The sequence below is a fragment of the Sceloporus undulatus genome, chromosome 4, assembly GCF_019175285.1.
Source record: "Sceloporus undulatus isolate JIND9_A2432 ecotype Alabama chromosome 4, SceUnd_v1.1, whole genome shotgun sequence".
NCBI lineage: Eukaryota > Metazoa > Chordata > Lepidosauria > Squamata > Phrynosomatidae > Sceloporus > Sceloporus undulatus.
Genome location: NC_056525.1, coordinates 209,738,531 through 209,763,070, shown reverse-complemented (window position 1 = coordinate 209,763,070; position 24,540 = coordinate 209,738,531).

Here is a 24,540-nt window from a genome sequence, read left to right as displayed (position 1 = left end):
CAGGTTTCACTCACGCAGTGAGGGGGAATGAACTTTCCTCTTTCATTATTCCCTGTCATATAGCTAAAATTATTTCCTCTTTATCCATCCAATTGTTAGAAGAGACGAGCTCCACATGAGAAGAAGCCAGTGTCTCTTCCTTCCTTATGAGTAAGATTCAAGGAGTTTGGCTAGCTTTGATTCCTGGAGGAACACATGGAAATTTGAGGAACAACTGAATGCTTTCCTTGCTTGTAAGGACTATTAATGGGATTATTAAAAAGCAAATAAATAAATGAATAAATATTTTTAAATGAAAAGTTCCTGCATCAGTAGAGCATGTAAACCAGTTTTTAGTGTATTATAATATCAAATATAGTTATTAATTTATGAACGATAGAATGCTGCTAGTGGGAGTAGAGTCTTATTTGGAACACAAGTTCTGAAGACATTTGAAGACAAATCAACTAATTTCCCATGGAGCTTAATTGCAATTCATTCTTACAAACACAATGTGAGTGAATAAAAACATACATTCAAAGTGGCTATGCAGATATAATTTTTGAGATGTCTGAAAACCCCAACAAAACACCTCTTTGATGTTTTGGTTGATTGCTCATCTGGAAATCTGAAGGAAGTTTGTTTCAAACAGAATGGAATATAGTAATTTTTGTAATGGCAATTTGGACTGCTGCATTTTAAACACTACAGGTTAGATGTCTGATGTAGATGGGAGATAATGCCAATAAGTATGTTATAGGTGCAGTACAGACCTCCCAAAAAGGGAGGCCTGCCGGCACTTGTTTTTCCTCTGCAGGGAAGCCGCAGTCGCCAAACCGTGTGGCTTCCCTGTGGAGGAAAAATCTATACTTTACCCTGTGGTGGCGGCATAATGAGTGTGCCACTGGTGCACTTGGTATGTAAGCACTATGCAACACCGTGCGGACGCTGTGCAGCGCTTACGTAACAATAGCAGCTTCCATGTATACAGGGCGCCACCATTGCTACGCCCTCGTCATGTGCAAGGTTTGCAGGGCATGTGGGTCCACTGCCCTGAGGCAACCCTAGCATGTGATGAGGGCGTCACAAAGGCCCATATGTGCTGGGCAATAGTTAACTTGTAGATGTTTGTAGGAAGACAAGGCTCTGCTAGCTAGGTCTCCTACCAGATGGACCTTACTTCCCTATGCTTTCTATTATCACTCTAACTCCTGGAACTTCTTGAGGACATTTACTTAACAAATGACAACATTTACTTAATAAAATGTCAGGTCTGGTATCTTATTTTTTTCCCTCTTTTTCTACTGTTCAAATTTTTACAACACTTTGTAGATTTCAGTGTATTTATATAATTATCCTGGTGGCTTTGGTTTACTTGTGGCAGTGGTGGGTTTTATGTTGCTAATGCTACTCTTACTGATTCTCAGTGGAGGTTGTAGCCTCTGTGGGAAGGTATATCAAACTCTAGCTTGCCTTTTCAGTCAAATCCCATGCCACTCACCAAGGGGAATATACATACAAATATACCTTCCAAAGTAGCACTTTTGTCCCAAGATTCCTCCCTTTTGCCACAAGCACTGGAGAAGAGGCTTCAGGTCCTGAGACTCTAGGCCAGTCTCTGACACTCCAGGCCAGGTCCTGAGATCTGGCAAACCTATGGATGACAGCCCTTTACATCTTTGCAGCTCAGATCCAAAAAAGAAGTCTGCAGCCCCCACACCCTGCATCCCTTCTGCTGTCTTACAGCTTTTGCTTTCCAGATACTTCAGAGTGGCATTTTATTGGCCTCTTGTTTCCTCCTCTCTTCAGAGGGTGTAACTGAGGCCAGCAGCTTGCTCACATTCATTCCTGAAGCAAGGGAGCTGAGAAAAGGCAGTTTTATTTGGAGAGTTTTGTTTTTCCATACTGATATATTTTCTTCATGTGCATTTTGTAATTGCTTCCCCCACCTCCATGGATTTGTATTCAGCAGGAGATCAAAGCACTACACTTCACCTCCTCTCATTTTGGCAATCTAGAATAAATAGTTACAGATCATTTGCCAGCCCTGAATCCCAAGATTCTAAAGTAATGTGTGATTTCAAGCACCTTGCTTTCAGTTCCCAATGTATGCACAGGGGAACGGACTGTTGGCTAGACTCTTTCAGACTGCTAGCTGAATTCTGCATCAATAAACATCATATTGGATCTGAATAGCTATGCAGGAACTGAAGTGGTGTTCCCGGCACAAGCCTACTGAAACTGAATACGTACACAGGTTGGAATGGCTGTGAAGCCTTTATCATGACACTTGCAGTTGGGAATTGGAATGACTATGTACAAAAGATAGGACTTAAAAAAAAACCCACACCTATGACCATTTCTGTTATTTGGTTTCAATTTCAAAATGTTCAGCTTTAACAAAAGCAGTGTTTGTCGCCAATTTTGAAGCAAGTTGTTTTAAAATTAAGCACCCTCTTTGCATGGTGTGGGAGAACACCACCCTCCTCTTCTACCCCCTTGAAAACTTTGATGAGCCTTGTGTTTGAATATATGTTTTCTTCATAGATATTATTATTTCTGACCCGATAGATATATAGCATTAAAGGATAGTCCCACAGCGAATCCCATAGTATTTTTCTTCTTAAAAAAGAAAACAATTCTCCATGTTTTACTATAAAACATTTTTTTTCTTTTTCTAAATTTCAAAGGTAAACATGATATATTTACTGCTTGGGGTATTCTAGTTGATTTCTTCATTCCTGGTCATTAGATTATTGTTTATCTGCCAAAGCATTTTAGGATATAGTTTAAAAGAGACACCTCTCTCTCTCTCTCTCTCCCACTCCCCTCCCCCTCAAACACACACACATACACAGAATTGCATTTTAATACAAATAATGTACCATGTACAATAAAATAATAAGCATATAAACAATCAATCAAATAATGCTTTAATTTTCAAAAAGGGGCTCATTTAACATTGTGTGTGCTGTATTCTGTAGACCAGAGTTCCAATTATTTTAATTTTTTTGAATAGTTTTATATACTTCAAGAGACTAGCACACAAATATTGATGTATAGTCATGGAGCGTTCAAGGTCTGTGAAAGCCTGCACTGCCCTGGTGGTGCAGTGGTTAAATGCCACTCACTTACAAACCAGAAGGTTGTGAGTTCAATATCAGCCAGGTGCTCTGGGTTGATTCAGCCTAGCATCCTTCTGAGGTCGCTAAAATGAGTACCCAGCTTGTTCGGGACAGCTTACACATTGTAAACTGCTTAGGGAGGGCTTAAGTGCACTGAGAAGTGGTATAGAAATGTACTTGCTATTGCTATTGTTATACAGAGCTTGGAGAATTTAGTTTTCTGGACTATAATTTCAGAACCCTGCCAGCAATGATCTGCTAATATAGTATAGGAGGGGAAAGAAAGGATTTGATTTTCTCTAGAAAGCCAATAGTAAGATGAGTATAATGAAAGAACTAAAAGAGTCTCAGATCACTGACCACTGTGTAGATCAATGTTAAAATCATGATGGACTCAGTTTAGGAACCAAACCAGAATAAGAGTGTAGTGTTTCTCTCATGCATACATACATACATACATACATACATACATACATACATACATTAATGCAGCCATACAACTTACATTTAAACTGCCTCTCTGGCTAAGAATAATAATAAAAAAAAACCTTCAAAGAATCAGTAGGGTGTTTTCAACAAGTGAGAAAATTGGTTTTTGACCTCTCTTGACTTCTGTAAGCTTTCATGAATCCCACCTGTGGTTTCTTTTCTAAACGAGTGAGTGATAAAAAGAGAATATTTTCTCTCCTTTTATTTGTGCTGGATCTCTCCTCTGTCTCTGTAAAAAAGGATGGTGCTAAAGCCAGTTCTGTCTAGTCCCCTCCTTTAGGTAAAAAGTGAACCTCCCTTCTTTACACCCCAGGAAGAGAAAGTAGGATCCTTTTTTATACAACTATGTCAAAAAACAAGCAAACAAAACAGTATAATGATGTAAGAAGCAACCTGAATGGGGTTTGCTTCTCCCTGATTTAGCATTGGTCGTGATCTGAGCATTTAAAAACAATAATTTAGTGGGTTTAATACACACAAACGCACATACACGCGAGGGTTTGAAACACACTTCAGTGTAAAAATACTGACCAGCCAAAGAATTAATTTCATCTTAAAGAAATGGCATCTCACTAGCTGAATCAAAATAGCAGTGCTTGGTAAAAATTACGCTTTTTTGGACTGTAGATCCAATAAAATAAAAGTTTTATTTATATACCGCCCTTCCAGCGATCAGGGCGGTGAACAACATCTAATACAATAAAATACAATTACATATATCAATAACAATATTAAAATAAACATTAAAACACATCATCAACATTAAAACCCCAACAGCCAGCTGCCATCGCTGTCAAAGGATAGGGGGAGACTAGCTGGGCTCTAATTCAGGGAACGCCAACCTGAACAGGAAGGTTTTTAGCTCCCTCCTGAACTGGGCCAGGGAGGTGACTGAGCGGAGCTCTAAGGGCAGCGTGTTCCAGAGGGTCGGGGCGACGATGGTATATGACCTCCTTGTTGTGGAGGCCAGTCTAGCCCCTGGGACCCTCAAAAGTTGCTGCCCAGATGTTCTGAGGGTGCGGGGCGGAATGTATGGGGAGAGGCGGTCCTCCAGGTATCCTGGGCCCAAGCCATGTAGGGCTTTATAGGTTATCACCAACACCTTGTATTGTACCCGGAAGCGGACGGGCAGCCAATGTAGATCTTTAAGTACAGGTGTAATATGACTGGCCCTGGAGGTACCAGTGACCAGTCTGGCTGCCATATTCTGTACCATCTGTAGCTTCCGGGTTTAGTACAAGGGTTGCCCCATGTAGAGCGCGTTGCAGAAATCCAATCGAGAGGTTACCAGAGCATGTACTACCGTTTCAAGGTCTCTCTGGGCCAGGTATGGGCGCAGCTGACAAATAAGCCGAAGCTGATAACAAGTGCTTCTGACCGTCGCATCCACCTGAGCTGAAAGGTGGAGCGACGAGTCGAGAAGCACTCCCAGACTACGCACAGAGTCCTTCACAGGAAGCATGTCCCGTTCAGGACAGGTGGAACCACTGCCATTCCTGGACCAGGGGAACCTATCACAAGTACCTCCGTTTTCTCTGGATTCAGACTGAGTCGGTTTTCCCTCATCCAGCCCATTACTGACTCCAGACAGGCCACGAGAGGAGAGACGCCATCCTCAGTCACTGCATCAGTCGGAGACATAGAGAAGACTATTTGGGTGTCATCAGCGTACTGATAACCCCGCACCCCATGTCTCCGGATGATCTCTCCCAGCGGTTTCATGTAAATGTTAAAAAGCATGGGAGACAGAATGGCTCCTTGAAGGACCCCAATTGTAAGGTCCCTCTTATCGGAGCACACGTCTCCCAGCTGCACCATCTGGAACCTCCCAGAGAGGTAGGACCGGAACCACTGGAGCGCAGTGCCCCCGATTCCCACCTCTTCCAGGCGCTCCAGAAGGATACCATGGTCTATGGTATCAAAAGCCGCTGAGATGTCCAAGAGCACCAACAGGGACACGTTTCCCCTGTCGATGCCCAGACGGAGATCATCGACCAAGGTCCAAGATCCCCAAGTCAGTGTGGGCACCGGCCAACCTGTTTTGACAAGTTTGGGAACTGGTATCCAAAAAGCAACATATTCAAGCTCAGCAAAATAGTCCAGAATTCCTTATTTAGGATGCCCAAATTGAGGCATTTTTAAATAATTTATTTTGACACAAACTTGTGGATTCTTTTCAATGTACTTCATGCACACTGGGAAAGTAAGATATAAGACTCAAGCCAAAACATCCCCCCATCAGCCATTTCAGGATATTTACCCCCTTTTTCAAATATAGGACTGAAGCTTAAAGTGCATGAATTTGAGAACCTTTAAAAATATTGCTTGTGTTAACTAAATATAAATATGTGTTATACATGTTCTGCTGTATGAAGTCTCTAAACAACATGATTCCCTACAACAAGAAAAGAATGTAAAATGATGTGTATAAAAAGTTATGTAAGCAAAAAAGGTTTTATTTGAACAATGCCAGACAAGTGTGAAACAACAGTAAATGCTACAGAGGTTATAATGAAAAAAAAAACCCAGTTGTTGTCTTTGAGCAAACCTGCAAACCATGGTCTGAGGAGTAATAACAAGGCACTGACTCATTTATTTTCTTATCCTAACTCCTCTTATTCATGTTCTTCTCCATTTGCCTCGTTCTTTCTCTACTTTCACATTTTATCTAACCATATTTGGCATGATTCTTAAACTAGCAACTGTGGTCAATGCTGCCACCAACCATGGTTTGCAAAACCACTTCTAATAATGGTTCATTGCTAGAAGTGATTTTGCATTAACCCTTGTCTACCAATTCAGTCATCACAGCACATTATGAATACAGAAAATCGAGAAACATTCAGGGAAAATTCTGTCACCATGCTGTGTTCCTGAGCAACCAAATCATGGCCAGAATTGTGCTAGTACTGCTTTTATTGCATATTGCATTTCATTAAGAGACCAGAATATTATTGTAGTTGCATCAGAGCAATAGTATATTAAACAGTATTAAATGAATAAACTGAAGTCAGAAAAAGTACCAACATTGCTGTATTTCATAAGTGCTTTATCTGCTTTCAAAACACTGGTGGTTTTATGGGATAGCTTACCATGTACCTTTCAAAACAAGTGCATGTTACATGTTTTCAGAACTTTTTGTACTTGCAGTTTTTTTCTGTCTGTATTGTTCTTAATTCTTAAACTGCCCTAGGATCCTGCATAAGCTTCTTATCCTTATCTTCACATCTCTCTACATCTTTTCCCCCTCTTTATCTCTCTGCATTTATATCTTGGCCCATCAATTCCTGTGACATTTGCTTATCAAAATCCACCAGCTATATGTGTCCAAAGATTTGTTGCTTCCAGAAGTGGCACCTCCCATTTTCCTGGAATTCCTTTACCCCTAGAATTATTTTACAGATTGCCTTAGTACAACAGCCTCCTTTATTTTATTTTAAGCCCTTACCCCTTTCTGTTTCTCAGAAAGCCTATGAATGATTCTACTTGGCCCTATAAAACATTATTATTAGGCATATTATTAGGTTTGGAAATAATCACATCTTTTTGCTATGCTTATTCATGCCCCCACTTCCTTCCTCCTTGTTGTTTCCCTGAATTTACCATAGACAATAAGTACTGGGGTGTACAGCATGCAGTAAGTTAGAGTAATCTTCATCACCATCATTATCACCCCCATCATCCTCATCTCAGAATATATAGGTTGTAAATATATTTTTTTAAAAAAATATTTTTAAAAATTAGCTGAAGAACATTTTTTTAAAAACGATCAGCAGAAGAAGCCATATAGTGGGGTTGACTAATGCTGGAGACCAGAATTCAAACTCCCACTCACCCATGAAAACCCACTGGGTGACCTTGGCCAAGTCACACTTTCTCAGCCTCAGAGGAAGGCAAAGGCAAACCTCTCAAGCAAATCTTGCCAAGAAAACCATGATAGGTTCATCTTGGGGTCACCATAAGTCAGAAATTACTTGAATGCACACAACAAGCGGAGGCTGAAGACCCCAGATGGTATTGTTTGGAACTAGGAGTTGAACCATATTTGTATAGTCCTTTGATCTAGAATCACTTGACTCTTAGTTGAATGTATAGATTGTTTCTACTGGTAAATACGATTTGAGGTGATATTAAAGCTTTGTCTGAGTTATGAGGTTTACAATGAGTCTGATCATACATACAAGTTACTATTTGGTTCTGCAATCCATAAATAAAGAGCATGCATATTACAAAAACACAGACTTTTCATATAATAGCTTGCTTCATGAACATGTCTGTATTTTATTTTATTTGAAAATGTTTATATAACTGTCTGCCATGTCCAGCATATCTAAACAATGACATTATTAGATTACAAGTATGTTAACGTTTTGTGGTCATTTCCTTCAAGTAACTTCCAACTTACTGAGCCCTGCATATCACTGGATTTCTGGAGCTGAGACTATGTGACGTGCCTAAAGTCACTCAATGGGTTTCCAAGACCAAGTGAGGAATTGAACCCTGATCTCCATCGTAATAGTCCAGTGCTCAAACCATTATACCATGCTGGCTCTAGGACTCTGCAATTGAATGAACTGAATCAGGCAAATCTGGCCCAAGTCTAGATGGGTTCATAGCAGCCTGATTTGGTTTTGGAGCAGAACAGCACAGTCTGAAGTGATTGGGACTGATCTGTAAATTCAGATTTTAAAAATAAGTGGAGATAAGCCAGATAGTATGTGTCCAATATAACCATATAAGGGAAATTAGAAGGCTGTGTGATGAAAGGAGTTGCGATTTGTTCAGTGACAGTTCTAACATGCAATAGAAGGCAAAACATCATCAGTATCCTCCAGTCACAGTGCTTATGGAGAGAAATTGTGTGACGTTATTGAAGTTATACAATCAATTATCTCTTGCACCTCTTGATTCATTTGATAGATTTAGTATTTATAACAAATTGTTGAAAGAGCTGTTGTGAGGGTTTGTGTGGTTGCCTGTTATTGTAAATGCAGTCTCTCAGTGTTTGTTTTTAATTTTTACAATCCCTTTTCTTTTTCAATAGCCTAGATTACTCCTGTTGAGTAGTAATCTATTTATTGTGTGTGAGTATCATACACTCTTAAATTTTCCTTACAACTACCTTCCATTGTCTCTAGTGGTTGTTAGGTGTCTGATTTGTTTTCTCTGTGGAACTCGTTTTTTTTTTTTAAATCTCTCCAGTCTGGTGTGTCACTATGTATATGCAGTTTTGGACTCGTCTTGTCTGCCAAGTAGCATGTTAATTTTACTCACAAAACATGTTTATTATCATTGTAATAAGCATTTAATGAGCATATTGTCAAACAAAGCAAACAGGCAGACAAACAGTAGAGGTAGGTTGGGGAAAATATGGGAACACAAGATATGGGACCTTACCAATGCCAGCCCATGTTATGAAATCGCTTAGCAAGAAAATGGCATTGGTTGAGTAGGTGTTGTACTCTTCAACTCTGAAACAATAGGATTTAGGTTATTGTGTTTATATTTATTCATGGAATCTACATGTAAACATTTGTCATGGCATTGTTGGAAAGTGGTTTGATATGACCAGTAAAATACACTGAAAGGTGGTGAAATGTTGACACATAGAAGCAAAACAAATGGCTCATTATTAAATTAAAAGCTGGAGTCTCTTGTAGTTTTTTGTTTGTTTGTTCCTCCACTGGACATTTTGGCACATCACAGATTTATATTTTTAAATTGTTTAATACACCAACTTTCTCCCATTGTAGGACCCAAAGTGGCTCACAGAATAGCTTAAAGTAGTGCTAAAAAATAGAGAGAGAGGAAGATTATAATAGAAAAGTTTTCAAAAAACAGTTAAATACACTATTCTGTTAGACTAACACCATAAACACTTTAAAATCATTTAAAACACAACTACAGGAATAAAAGTACCCATGTCCCATTAAAAGAGATTTCTAATTTGAAAGCTTTTTTTCTGGGGACAGCATAAGGAAATTTCAGTTGGCTGTACTATTTCAGAATGCATTGTGCTATCACTGTAGAGGGATCATCTTCTTCTGTAGTCTGATGTGTCAAAGAGCAAAGCTTTGTGTTGAGAGAGGAGGAAAGGAATTGTGCTTGCTTCACTGAAAGGAGGACAGGCCTTAAATTAGTAATAGCTGAAAGGCTATTAGATTTATTTTCTGTGGTCTAGGGCCACTTGCATGCGGTATGAATCAATGCTGGTTACACCATAAATTATGAATCCATGAGAAATGTGAGAAACACCCAACACTTGATAAGATTTTATGAGAGTGGTATAAAGGCACACACGCACGCACACAAACACATGGATTCCCGTGAATTCGCTTTAATACCACTACTGTATAAGGTAATCAGCATCATAATGGTCCAGTAGACATTGTATCTGGGGTGCAATTCACACTGCAGAAATAATTCAGTTTTGACAGTGTTTTAATTGTCCTGGCTCAGTGCTAGGAGATCCTGGGAATTTTATTTTGTTGTGGCAGCAGAGCTATCTGACAGAGAAGGCTGAATATCTCAGAAAACTACAGTCCCCAGAACTTCCTAGCTTTAAGCTAGGGTAGTTAAAATGGTCTCAAACTGGATTATTTCTGCAGTGTGTTTTGGCGCACAATTCCATTACCTATCTATGCCACATTTTTGACCCAACTTCAAATGACCTCTCTAAGGAAGTGAAACCTACCACCAAAACGGGTTTGCCAGCACAGATAACTCTTTTAATGTGAAAATTCAAATCTGGAACAGATTCACTCCCCACTAATATGGAAGTCACCAGCTAGCACTGGATTTTAGGACAGTAATGAAAGTTAATGTGATATCCAGCCCTATGCAAATGTACCAATGCTGGTTACACCATAAATTATGCAAATGTATCCTGTGTAAATGTATCAGTGTGTCTCCCCACACCTCCTATTAGTTTTGATGCTCTTGAGAACATGGGGTTTAGTTCATATCGCAGGCCTTGGGCCTTATTTATTTTTCAGATATTTAATGAATTAGACATATTCCATATTCACAGCCACAATCAGAGAGCAGACTATGGCCCCTGAAACTCTCCCTGAAGTGGAATTTAATATGGAAAATTCATAGCAAATCAAGAGTGTTGTTAACAACTGTTTCCATCTGAATAGTGAGTTTAGACATTATGCATCTTTCCACTTAATGAAGAAAAGGAAGTGATATGTATATTGCCTTTGGAATTCAGATAGTCTTATGATGTCCTGGAGAAGATGTTGGGGACTGCAAGGATTCAGACATGAGGGAAATTTCTTCCTTTAACATCCTATTCTGGAGATGCATTCCTAGGATTTCAGGAAGCATGGTTTTTTTCAATGCAATGCCTCTGGTATATGCTGTTTAGTATATACCATACATGAGTTTATGAGCTGATTCCACAAAATACTAATGAATACATGCTTGGACAGCTTGATGTGAAGTTACTGCAAAAAAAGACATACTTTTGAACATGAGAAGGTCCTAAAATACCATTGGCCCTTCATAGCCATGGATTCAATATTTTTAAAAATTCAAAAAGCAAATCTCAATTATGCCATTTTATATAAGGGGCACCATTTTACTACCCCATTGTATTCAGTGGTATTTGAGCACCACTGAACTTGGTTTTGTGGGCCTGCAACCAAACCTCAGTGAATACGAAGGACCTATTTCTTGCAAAAGTTTGTGTTTGGTCCAGATTCCCACCATATACTACAGAATACACATTTTTGGAGCTTGAGGAATACTTTTTAAAGTAATATTATATTGCTATTATTGCATAAAGAAGGGCAATTATTTCTATCATATAGTACCAGTGAAGTACTATATGATGATGTAATGATGCCAATGCTATTACTATTTCTATCACCTATTAATATTACCATTAATAGTACCAATAATATTCTCAATTTAAATTTATTGCATGTGGAGTGTGCACTTCAAGTTCTAAAATTGTATATTGCCTATATTGCACTTTGAAAGAAGAGAAAACCAATCAGGCTAACTTATTTACAATGACTGTAGTGTGATTCCCCCAACACATGAGTTGGCATATCTGCCAAAATTGTAACAATATTGGCCGGTATTCTACATCAGCTATTTAGTTAAGTATTCACATGCTTCCTCTTAAAATTTACTTAAAATATAGGTAAAAGATAAAGATATTCCTCTTTAACAAGGTTGTCAAATCATGTCCAACGTTAGGGGGCGGTGCTCATCTCTGGTTCAAAGCCGAAGAGCCAGCGTTGTCAGAGACTTTTCTGTGGGTCATGTGGTTAGCATGACTACACAGAATGCTGTTTGCCTTCACACCAAAGTGGTACCTACTTATCTACTTGCATTTGCATACTTTCGAATTGCAAGATTAGCAATAGCTGAGACTAGTGATGGGAGTTTACCCCATCATGTGGCACCTGGGCCTCAAACTGCCAACCTGCTGATCCACAGAGTCAGCATCTTAACCACATGAGCCACTGCGTCCCTTACTTACTTTAAATATATTCAATTAAATAACCTGTCCTTGCCCAATCTACCCCTGCCCAACCTGCTGAAAATGTCATTTATTTGTACTCCAATAACCACCAGAATGAACCTGATCCCATGCAGCTGATACTTCGTAAAGTCAGCTGAGTGGAATTATGATCATGGCAGTAGTCACATTCATGACTAAGAAGGGATCATAAATATGGAACAATTGCAGATGGAACAATTGCAGTTAATTAAGTATTTGATGTAGAATACTGGTCATTGTTTCTTCAACACCAACATAATTTTACAGAGTGGATTCAAATTAAGAGAACTGAAATTAGTTTCCATTTAAATCAATGTACTAAGTGAGGCATGAATAAGTTCAGTCCAACTGATTTCAATGAGACAAAGGGGCTAAACAGACCAGTGATAAATGCCAGCATCAGGGCAAAGTGGGGGTGTGGCGGCCACATGCCACATGCCCTGACTCCACCCAGATGTGGGTGTCACGCTTTCCACCTGCCCAGATGGTGGGTGGCATCAAACCATTTATTTGCGCAACATTTAGATGCACCTTTTTGCTGGTGCTAAAAGGAGCTGCATTTTGCCATTCTTTTTAGCACTGGCAAAGCACCAGGTCAGAGCCATGGCGTGAGGTTGCTGCAGCCCCAATCCAACAAGGAAAGGGGTAGCAGGACACCGCTCCAAAGGCGTGGTCTGTTCTGCCCCTAAGATCCAAAATCAGTGCTGGTGTTGCAATGCCAACACAGCAAAACTTTCTTCCTCTTCCCCCTTTTTCTCCAGGTAATTGTTCTCCAGCAACACAGAACAGATTTTTAGGGTATGTGGGAGATGGTAGGCAGTGAACACTGACAAATGAGAGTCAGACTCATTGAAGTTAACAGGAGAGGTACTGTTAAGCAAATCTATGAAAGGTATTTCACCATATATTCCTACTTAGACTTGGAACTCTGTCCAAATTTATATCAGTGAGAAGAAATTGAAGGGAAGGAAAATATAGTCCTGTAGCACTTTTAAAGCAAAGCAGTCTGAGAAAGTACTCTGGATGCCACAAAAGCTTAAGTTGATATAACTTGATTATTCTTAATGCTGCCACAGGTCTACTTAATCCTACAGTTTTTATACTGAGACATGGCTACTTTCTACATAAGAAATGAAAACAGTATGAATGGATACAAAGGGTAATGAATTATCTTAAAACATTTCAACTTCTCTGATGCAGTGCCCATGTCTACCCATGGTGATTGGCTTTCCATGCAATAATTTTCCATGCCCTGATATAAACTGCAGTGCCACTTTCACATGTAAGCTCCTGGTGATAATGACCACTTCTACACCCATGGTGGATATTACACATCTATTTAGTTGACTATGCACATAGGACTCATACACTGATTGGACTTTCTACAGGAGATCCAAGCACAATGCATACTCAGATGTGTTTTCTTAAGTCCTTTCCTTATTTACTGCTTTTGATATCATTGTTTTGCTTACACATCATTTATGTGTAACCACAGAAGCCTAACCATTATTACCAACAAGTAGGATCCAAATAGTAAGGAGCCCTAGTGGCACAGTGGTTAAATCCTGGTACTACACTCACAATGTTGTAAGTTCAATCTTAGAGGAGGGCTACAAGGTACACTCAGTTTTCCATCTTTTTGTAGGTACGGAAAATGAAGAACCAGCTTGTTGGAGGCAATTGGCTTACGCATTGTAAACCACTTAGTGAGTGCTAGTTCTCTGACAAGTGGTATAGAAATGTACTTGCTATTGCTATTGCTATAATAGTATTTGGGATCCAAATTTAGTCATACTTGGAGTAGATCAATAGACATCCATGGGATTGTTTATTAATACCAGTGCTTTTTTATTTCAGTTCATCTTCTCTGTGCCCAATACTGTGTTAATAAGTACTGAGGCCTTCACAACTCTCTTGATAGCTTAGATGTTCCCAACAACAGATTAGATCAACGTATACACATACTTAGTCAGGAATGAGTATTTTAGACAATATCCCTATATATTCAGTGGCTAGCAGTATGTCAGAGCTGTACAAAGTAGTGAGCTATCTAACAGGAGAATTTTACATTTCTGAAAAGAGAATGGGTCAGGCTGTAATAGTTGTTATAATATCCCTTTGAATTAATTATGTGTTATCCAAACTACAAGTAAACAGGGATATATTTTTCCCAAACTGCAGAGAATGTCTGCCACACAGGCCATTCACTGTGAATAGGACTCTAGCTCTTTATTCAAAAGCAAACTACATACAAGAGCCCAAGAGAAACTGGAAACTATCCCTTCTAGAGAAAATTGCTACAGATCAAGGGGAAATTAGCTTCAAGCCCTCTCTTCTACAAAGTGTTTATTTTTATCTTTATCTCTCATAATATGATGGATAAACTGGAACTTGAAACAACTTTCTTTTATGTTGTTACCTCTTACTCTTTTAGGAGGAGATGAGGGACACCTCTGTAGAAGTTAGCAAATGTGTAAAGAGGGAAGAGTTTATATTTCTCAAAACAGTCTGAAAGCAGGTCACTGAGAATATAAAAGAGCAACAGAATTGTTGTCTATCCAGGCTGTGTTCCTGTTGTCTTTAAAACATCTTTTTAAACTCAAAAATGGAAACCAAATGCTGTTCAGAGGTTTTCTCTAGATGTGAACCAGTGGTATGATTGTTTTGCCCTTCAGAGAGCAGCTGATCTAGAGTTTGCAAAGAAGCTGCAATGCCAGATTTCAGGGATTCTGGAAATTAGGGTTCAAAACAAAGAACTTTATCACATTAGAACCTGTAACGTTCCCATTGAGTTCTGAAAACTTTCTGTGGCAGAACGATCTGGGAACGGGACTCATCATATTAAAGAAGTAATAACAGGATGATAACATATCAGGAACATATTATATTGCACAGCACCCCCTTTGAATGGGTGCTTTTGCCGAGTGCATTCTTATATTGTACTACTGTGGCGCATGCACATTTCTTTAGTTGGGGCACAATGCCGTGATGTCATCACTCTATCATCTTTTTACCTCAGACAACTTCCAGTTGGATGCTCTAGGACTGCAGAGGAGGAAACTGTCTCAGCCAATCAGGACATGAGGAATGACAGAACGGATATAAGAATAGATAGGATTACTGCACTAACTTTTCATGTTTCGGTATGATAATGTTCCATCTGTCTGAGAACTGTTTCTCATCATTCTCACTCTGGAACTCTGTTGGAACACTTTGAGGTTGGAATGGGAACTCGATGGGAACCAAACCATGCAGTAAAGTTTGCTGCATTCCGTTCTCATTCAGTTCCTGGAACGTTATCATAACGCTATGCGATAAAGTTCAAATTTTTCTAAGCTCTGACACTGTTTTCTGGGGGAAAGGAATCTCTGGTAGTTTTTCTTGGGGGCGGGCATCAAGAAAGTTATTTAATTTAGATACAATTCATTCAACACATGTAAGCAGGAGAAACCTGATCAGGAGGTGATATTTTCTGGAGGTCAGACTTGAGGATGCACATAGCACATTGTCACCATTACTATTTCACCTTCCTCCCTTTCCTAGTGAGCAAGCAAGTTATAAGTAAGTGAGGCCCAGTACAGATTGGTGCAAAGTGCCAGCCTGGGGCTGATTTTAGGGCTCAGGAGAGCGGAGTGTCCACACACTCCTGAGCCCTACCCTGCTGTCCAGGCATCATCATGGCTCACCCCATCAACATGATGAGGTATGCGCTGCACAGCATCTAAACGGCATCATGCCACGTTTACATCGTCGGTGCACACGAGGGTGCCAATGGTGCCCCATGCGTGGCGCTAAAAGAACCCGCTGGGAGCAGGTTCTTTTAAGCCTTGCGGAGGCCACAGCGTTTGTTTGTTGTGGCCTCCATCTGGGAGAAAATGGGGTGGTCTCTGGCCGCCCCCTTTCCCCAGTCTGTACTGGGCCTGAGTCAACATAAAACACTCAGGCTCAGTATTCAGTGATCATCCAACAACATTTTCAGTCCACATTTGTATCACTACATTATGTTTTGCCACATTAAAGTATTACTTCCTCTACAATTATCACCAGATTAGTTACTATGAAAATTGTTTAGTTTCCATCTCCTTCTTTCCCCCCCTCATCCATTTAGGAACCTGAGTGTTTCACAGTTCTAACATCTAATGATGATTTAAAAAAAAGACTAGTCTGTCATTGTTTCGTTTTTATTCCCTGCAGATTTTGGGATAGTTTCAGGTGCAATATGAAACCATTTCAATATGTCTGAAGGAGCCTATTTTGAATATCTGGGGACTTCTTCCATTTTCCATCTTAAGACTGTAACTAAATGCAGATGGCTGGCACAGGAGTCAGTTTCCTCCCCCCCTCCCCTCCCCTCCCCTGCTCTCTCTCTCTCTCTCTCTCTTTTGTTTTATTTACCATTTTGACAGATGCAGAGCTCTGAAGACTTTGAAAGTTTGCATAATATTTTCTGACCTATCAGTTGCCTTCATAAAAGTATTATCCTACTGAAGATTTTAGAGTGTTCTTTTGGCTTACAAGGTGACTTTGGTTCTCTCTCTACTCTCTTTTAAAATAGAAAAGCGCTTGTTATCCAGAATGAGATAACAAAATTAGCAACTATTCAGAATCACTCTATGGACATTGCTGTACTTTTCTTATTGTGAGCTGTCCTCTATACTCAAGGCTGGATGAATGAAAGTGGTGGTAGCAGTTGTTTTTTTAAAAAAAGGAACACTCTTTAGACCAACTGTTTAATCAAGTTTAAATAAAAGAATATTTAAAATAGTGTAGAATTTTTTTCAAGAGATAATTTGGAATATTGCATTCTTTTCTTCATTAACTAACACAATAATGTCTGCATTCACTCTTCAGATGGAAACCCTTGTTAACAATACTCCTGATTTGCTATGATTTTTGCATATTAAACTCCATCTTAGGGAGAGTGCCAGTGACCAGTCCCTAATGGTGAGGGTCCACAGCCTTTTGCTAGACCATGACAGTAAATATGAAATATGTCTGAATTAATAAATATCTCAGAGCAAAGTAAAGCCTAAGGCCTCTAACAGAGACTCAGGCTCACACTCTCAATAGCATCACAAGTAGTAGTGTCATATTGTCTTAATAAAATAATATATCATGTTACACAGTGTTTAAGGGTGATTATATATGTTTTGCTTTGGCCTCTCTCTGAGCCAAGCTCTGAAATCAAATCTCCAGTTGATACAAGGGATTGGTTTGCTTTCACAAGCATGTTTATATGTTTGCTTAAAGAATTCTTTCACATGGTCCCCAGACGCTAGAGTTAATACTCCAGTCACATGTCTTGCTGTATCTCTAGCTAAAATGCTGACATCATATTCTGAAAGAGTAAGAGAACCAATACACTAAGAAATCAAGCAACCATGAGACTCCACCTGCCATCCCAGATACACACGGGCACACGCATAACACAAAAATGGAGAAACCGACTCAGCAATTGCAAGACACACAATTTACAATGGAAGCCTCTACTTAATATTCCGCTTGATCTGCCAAGTTTATAGCCTGGCAAATCTGAATACAAATGTTGATGCAAATGAGAATTCATTATTCTTGCATCGTCTTTGTGTTGAAGCTTAATGTAACTTGGTTCCTGTGGTTACTCTGGGAATGTAGCTTGTAAGACAACAAATATGAAAAAAAAATGAAAGAAAGAAAATAAGAAAGATTGGAGAGACTTAAATGGTATTTTAACAAAGGCCGTAAGAAAACCAATAATAAATGGGATGAAAAGCTTAGACTTTGAATGAGAGTACAGGAAGAATGATACTTCTACTGCAGCATTTTCTTTCACATAAAGTACATTTGTTTACCATTATCAGAGCCCAAGGAGTTAACTAACCAAGAACATTCTTCAGACTCAAAACACCAGAACTGTCCATTCACTGACTACACAGTATTATGCTGTAGCCATTGTAATGTCAGTGCCCACAATATCGGAACATTTTTGATTCTTTTCACAAATGTAGAAGTCATCATTTAAGAAAATAATTACAATCAGTTGGTCATAAAAATACAAATTAACAGTAACCATAATAACAAAAACAATTACAGCAACAACAGTAGCTTGCAAATTCAACTATTCTATCCTTTACCACACATTAGTACTGAATAAATGAGAAATATCAATGAAGGACAATTAATAAATTACATTGAAAATTCTGCTAATTTGAGTCATACATATATTGGTTGCTCTCTAGCCCATTTTTGCATGCAAAAGTGGAACAATACTAAATCAGGGCAAACAAAGACCCTGCAAAAATTATCATTAGACCCTCTAAATGCTACAGTACATTGTTCTGATGCATCTCTTACACTGTTACCTTTTGCACAACACACACAAATACCTTCCCAATATACAAAATGTACTGTAGCTTTTAATTTTTCAGAGACGCTGGAATGCTTAGTACATACAATGATCCTAAAGTCAATGCTGTTAGCTTTGTTTCTTCATCCATAAATAAAGCACATTTGCATCCATTCAGTCAAATTAGCTCCATATAGAAAAAGGTGGTTATAATTAGCTCCTCTTTCAGGTTCACGGTTTAAAAGTCGAGCGTGCCTGCTGTCTTGATTAAATCCACCATCCTCTTCCAATAGCTAGTTCTAATTCTTCCAAGGAAATATTCAGTTGAGGTGTTATTTTATTCTGCACTGCTGTTAGTTGTCTAATTTACGCCAAGTCCCTGCAGTGCTTTCCTTAAGCCATCCTCTTTGTCTTGCCTTTGAAATTTACCAAATCTTACAAGAAATCAATACTTAATTGATTATTCACTTTTCTGCAGCTTCAAACAGCAAGCACGCATAAGATCCTGGCGTAGTTACCCAATTTCCAATGCAGAAGGTTGTCTGGTGGCAGGGATCTGCAGGTATCCAACAAAGCTCTGCAGTGGCATGGAATGCCAGCATCCGATGAAGAAAATGAAGATACACTAATGAAGCTGGGAAAGTTCCCTTGTGAGACGGATCCATCTCAGTGCTTTATATCAAAACAATCCTATAAGGCAATGGCAATCGGATATACAGGAATACCAATTTCCCCCCCTGCAGTTACTCCTTTGTTTCCTGCTTACCCTTTTCTTCTCTTGGCACTGAACTGGAGTATCCAAACTGGCATCGAACTCTGAGAACTCCACACTGGAATGGGGGTGAGAGCTGTGCAATATCTCTGGCATAAAATAAGGATGGCAAGCACGTAACATTACGAAATGTAGGACAAATTCAAGAGAGAGAGAGAGAGAGAGAGCAAGAAAAAGAGAGAGCAAGAGACAGATGGCGGATCTGGCTGGATGCCAAAGCCAGTGAAATGAATTACATTGCTGAATAACTGTACACCATTGATTCTGCCACTTGTTGCTGCTTGGCAAAAAAAAAAAGGGGGGGGGAGCAGAGAGAAGAAAAAGAAAGAAAAAAGGCCCCGATGTTGACAGGACCCTCCTTGCACATCATGCGATCTACATGCAACTTTGGAGTCCCAAAACTCATGAGAGCAACAGCGATGTGCTATGTTAAAAGCAAGCATGATACCAAAACAGAAAAAAAGAAAGTAAGTGTGTATGTGTGTGTGTGTGTATGAGAGAAAGAGAGAGAGAGAGAGAGGAGGGTGTGTGTGTCTGTGTGAGCATGGGTGTCTGTGCGCGCGCATGAAGAGGGGAAAAACAATCACTGCAATCCAGCCATTTTGTTTAATGAAGAATGGAAGGCTGGCATTCTGAGACGTGGTTATGTGCTGCATATTAATATGTGCTCGGTAGACACCCTCCCCCTTTCTTGAAATGAGTGGCACAGAAATGAAGCCCTCTATAGAACAGACTCAGTGGCAGCAGGCAACTCACAAGGTAACATATCACTGCTAGACCTACAAGCATGTGGCACACAGGGTGCCACAGAACTAGTTGCTGTCTGACACGAAGCAAAGCTGGTCCTAGGTTTTACAGTGTTTAGGTGCCACCCCCCCCCCCCCCCAACAACTGAAAAGATAGCCATAGTCACAGCAGATAGTTCAATAAATGTTTCATACCCGGGATGAAGGGAAACATTATGGGATGCCCAGGGGGCTTGGGAAATCAAATACAGTGTCTGAGTAGCACAATTTGAGGTACATTATATAAAAAAAGCAATTTGAATTGCCAATGAGGTGACATATCTGCATGCTAATTAGACCTCTGTCAGACTTAGACGATGGTTTTCTTTCCTTCTGCTGATGGGTTGAAATGTGCTTGAAACTCTGCAGAGAGATTGTTTCAGCATAAATTATCAGCTTTGTCCTACTGATCATTTTCTGCAAACAAACATGAAATGTAAGATCAAAAGGCAATTCTGAAATTAAAATTATTGATTGATAAAAGCCTATTTCAGAATCTAATTAAGAGGAGGCAAAAACAAAAGCCAATATTATTACAGATTGTGCCTGAGCTAGCGGCTAGATTGTACAACATTTGTAATTTATCTTTGTTTATGCAGCCAGGATATTAAAAATGTAATTAAAATGGTAAAATGATCAGATCAGAAACAGCCACCTAGTGGCAAGTATATTATTTTAAATGGATTATAAAAGCAGTCGCCTGTGCAAATAAATGAGGGTGGGTGGGTTGGCGTTTCATGACAAACATAGCATCTCATTGCAAACTTGGTGAGCCATTTGTCTTTTGCTAATAAGTTGCCTTTTGTGTTTGGCTACTTAGATAAGCAACATCATTTATAACCCTCATTTACACACTAATAAACATTCTGTTATTACAGGTAGTGTAGGGAACATCTTTCATAAATTACTACAGATGGATAAGAAGGGAAAAGAAAGAACCTTGTACACATTTTTAGCAAAGTTGAGGCATTCAACTCAAAGCTACTGTAGAAGCGGTAAAGGGCAGGGAGATCTTATGAATTGTTTCTCTTTGTTTCTGAAAAATAATACCCACACATTTGAATTAAGTTCTCTTGGTGTGCATGTGGAAACTATGATGACTATCCAAAACTCTGGGAAACCAATGGGTGTATCTTTCCAACCAATGTCAGGGAAACATTTTTCTATGGTATGTGCAAAACTGGGTGTGTTTCTGAGCTGCATGGATTGAATTCATAACATGGAGTACCTACTTCCCATGGATTTGAGAATTTAACACTAACAGATTCTTTCTAAGTTGTCAAGCAGTGGTAGGTCTCAAAATACTTTTTTATTAAGTTCTTTTTTTAAAAAAATGCTTTGTAATATCATATAATACAGAAATGCATTTTGCTGCTTTATCACAGAACTGAAGGCTGTAAAAGCACAGTAAAGTGCCAGGTTTTAGTAAAAATCAGAAAGCAATAAAGTCATTAGTTTACAGCATTTGTCAGGGGGGAAATGGTTTCACTAAGTTCTTTCTTCTTATTCTCTTTTTCACAGGAAATCACAGTGGGAACATTCAAATCCTTGAGAAATTTGCAAATTAGGGTTCTGTCAGCAGCTCTAGGGTCTATTGTTAGGTGCACTTAAAATGCCAGATTAAATATTAATATGCAGTTAGAGTTGTGCTATTTTGCAGCCCCTGAAACCCTATTAGTAAATCATGATCTGGTGACTGATACAAGAAATTTCAAGGCACCAGCAACAATACACGGAACACTTCCCTGACTGATGGGTCACTGATCTTTAGTAAATCAGATTCCAGACTTCTATAACTGGATGCAGTTATGTAAATTTTGCTGTAATGGGGAAGAGAACCACATAACCCACTAAACAATTTTATGTAGAGAAGGAAAACTGAAAGACATGGACTGGTTCTGTTTATTCAAGAACTTATCTCAAAATGTAACTGGCTGCTCTTGGGCCATCATTCCTCTAGGTTGCCTGACTAACATTGTAGGAGCTTCTGCAACTTCAGTCCTGTGCAGGAAGCATTGCCAGACAAAAGTAGGCATGCTCTGCTCATTTTGATGCTGTGGTTTCCTTGATAGATGGAAAACAACTTTGCTTGATCTGTTATTTTAAAGCAAAAATAGCCTTTACTAACACCCTGAGTTTCATTGTGAAAATTTCACCTAGAAGATTTATGCCTTAACAAAAATTATCTCCAAAATGTGCCCCTTTGTGAGCTTGGTGAGGTGTTTCAGGGAAATCAAGTGCACACAATACTATGTGCATAATATGGCATGTAACGTGCATTATCAAATTACATTAAGTTATGGAATGTGAATCGCTAAAAATGTGTAAACCTGTGGGAAAGCAGGCAGAATCACATTTTAAAGAAGAGAGAAAATGTGTATATTATGTAATATGTATGAACAGATGTGCACATTAGGAAAAAATATTAAAAAGTGCTTACTACTGTTCATGCAAACACCCACCCACACCAAAATCTCACAACTTGCTACTGAAAAACAGTGGAAGGAAAATAGAAAAGAAAAAAATAAGAACAGAGAGATTTTCAAATCCTTATCCCTAACGGTTTGAAGACACCAAACAACAACAACAACAACAACAACAACAAACCCCTTTGCTGAGTGGAAAAAGGATGTGCTTAAAACAACTAGGATTGTGGGCTAGTTTAGAAACTAGTTTAGAAACTGTGGACAGGTCTAAAAATTATGTACCAATAGAGTTCCAATCTAGGTTGGATACTTTACATTTTGTCCCCAAAGAAATGCATGACCAAAAACAGCAGAAGAAGATACAGATTTGGCTAAAATGTGCACATGCAGCATTAGCTTTAAATGTATGGATTCAAATTTAATCATAATTACTATAATTTAACATGGGCTGAATTGGGAGATTCAATTTAGCTACATCTCTGAAATGACATTGTTTGGTACTATCTTCCCAAGCCTACGTTTTAAGCAATAGGCAGACACACACATACACACTCCTGGGTGCACACCATGGCCATTTCTATGTTGAGGGAGAACAGAGATGTGTCCAGATATTTTTCTACAGCTAGATGTGCTGCAAAATAGTATCCTCACAGTTCATCCGGTTATAGGAAAATTACTGGATGACTCTCTGCCAATCTCTCTGCTTTCCAGAGAAATGGAAGATGTGTTGGAGGGATGAATTGTACAATAGGTGGTCATAGATTTTGATTGTTGTGTGCAGGTAAAAAAAAAATTGATGTCTACAAGGATTAAAAAGATGGGTTATGATAGTGTAGTTTGGATTTACATTAACACAGGGCCAGCCATAGATATTTATTTTTTCCCACCACAATGGGAAATACTGCTCAGTCATTTCTCCAAGTCCTAGCTCTGGAGGGACAACTAAGGCTCCGTATAGACCGGCACTTTATGCCAGCCTGTACGTGGACTAGGGTTCGGTATCCACATGGCCAAGAACCCTAGTCCGCTGTTTGGGTACCATTATGGCGTGCACTCATTTACATGGGGCACGTCATGATGATGCAAGGGTGGCGCAGTGCCCAAATGGCACTGGCTGGATGGGGCGTCATCATGGCACGTGAGTGCCATGATGGTGCCCTTTCCAGGAAGATGCTCACAGCAGCTTCTTTTTCTCCTGAGAGGGAGCACATTATTGGCGTGGCAACAATCTGGGGCAAAAAGGAGTGGTGTCTCCCCTTCCTGCCCTTCTGTCGAGCTCTTAAGTCTCCCTCCCTTCTTAGGGTTCGTTACCTTTAAAGCAGACTTGGAACAGATAGTCTTCCAAATAAAGGACTTTGCTTTGATCCTCCTTCAGACAGAACAGAGCTGTGTACTCTTTTCAGCCCTGAGGCTGAGTACCACAGATGTGCACATACATCCCTACACACACACACAAGCTGGAATACTGCTTGTGTACTATGCTAGGCAGTTTGCAGTTTGCCAGAGTCAAACAATGGTGAGAAGAGAAGGGAGATCAAATCTATCAACCTTGAACAGCCTATTTTCCTAATACCTTACTTAATTCATGGCTGCAACACCTGTCATCTTTTCCCTCACAGGAGCACTGGCTACACTGATATAGTGATGCCAGTGTACAGCACCAAGAGGATTCTTGCCATGTACTATGGAACCATGAGTTACTATGGAAGAATATGGAGTACAAAAGAGGAAGCATATGAAACAATGAGTGCCGACTTTACACACATGAGTTAAAAATCATAGAATCGTAGAGTTCGAAGAGACACAAGGGCCATCCGGTCCAACTCCTTGCCATGCAGGAATACACAGGCAAAGCAATCCTAACGGATTATTTAAAAACCTCCAAAATGGATATTCCACTGTTGAATTTTAGGTGGAATATTTTTCCTGTAGCATGAATCCATTGCTCCATATTCTAGTCTCTGGAGCAGTAAAAAACAAGCTTACTCCATTCTCAAGGAATAATACAGAACTGTGATGAAAAAAAAGTTTTTCAATATTGTAGCTGTTTTTGATGTATTTTGGGTGCTCTATTTGAAAAACACAAAACAAATGTTGTACCATACACAATCCTTTCAAAAA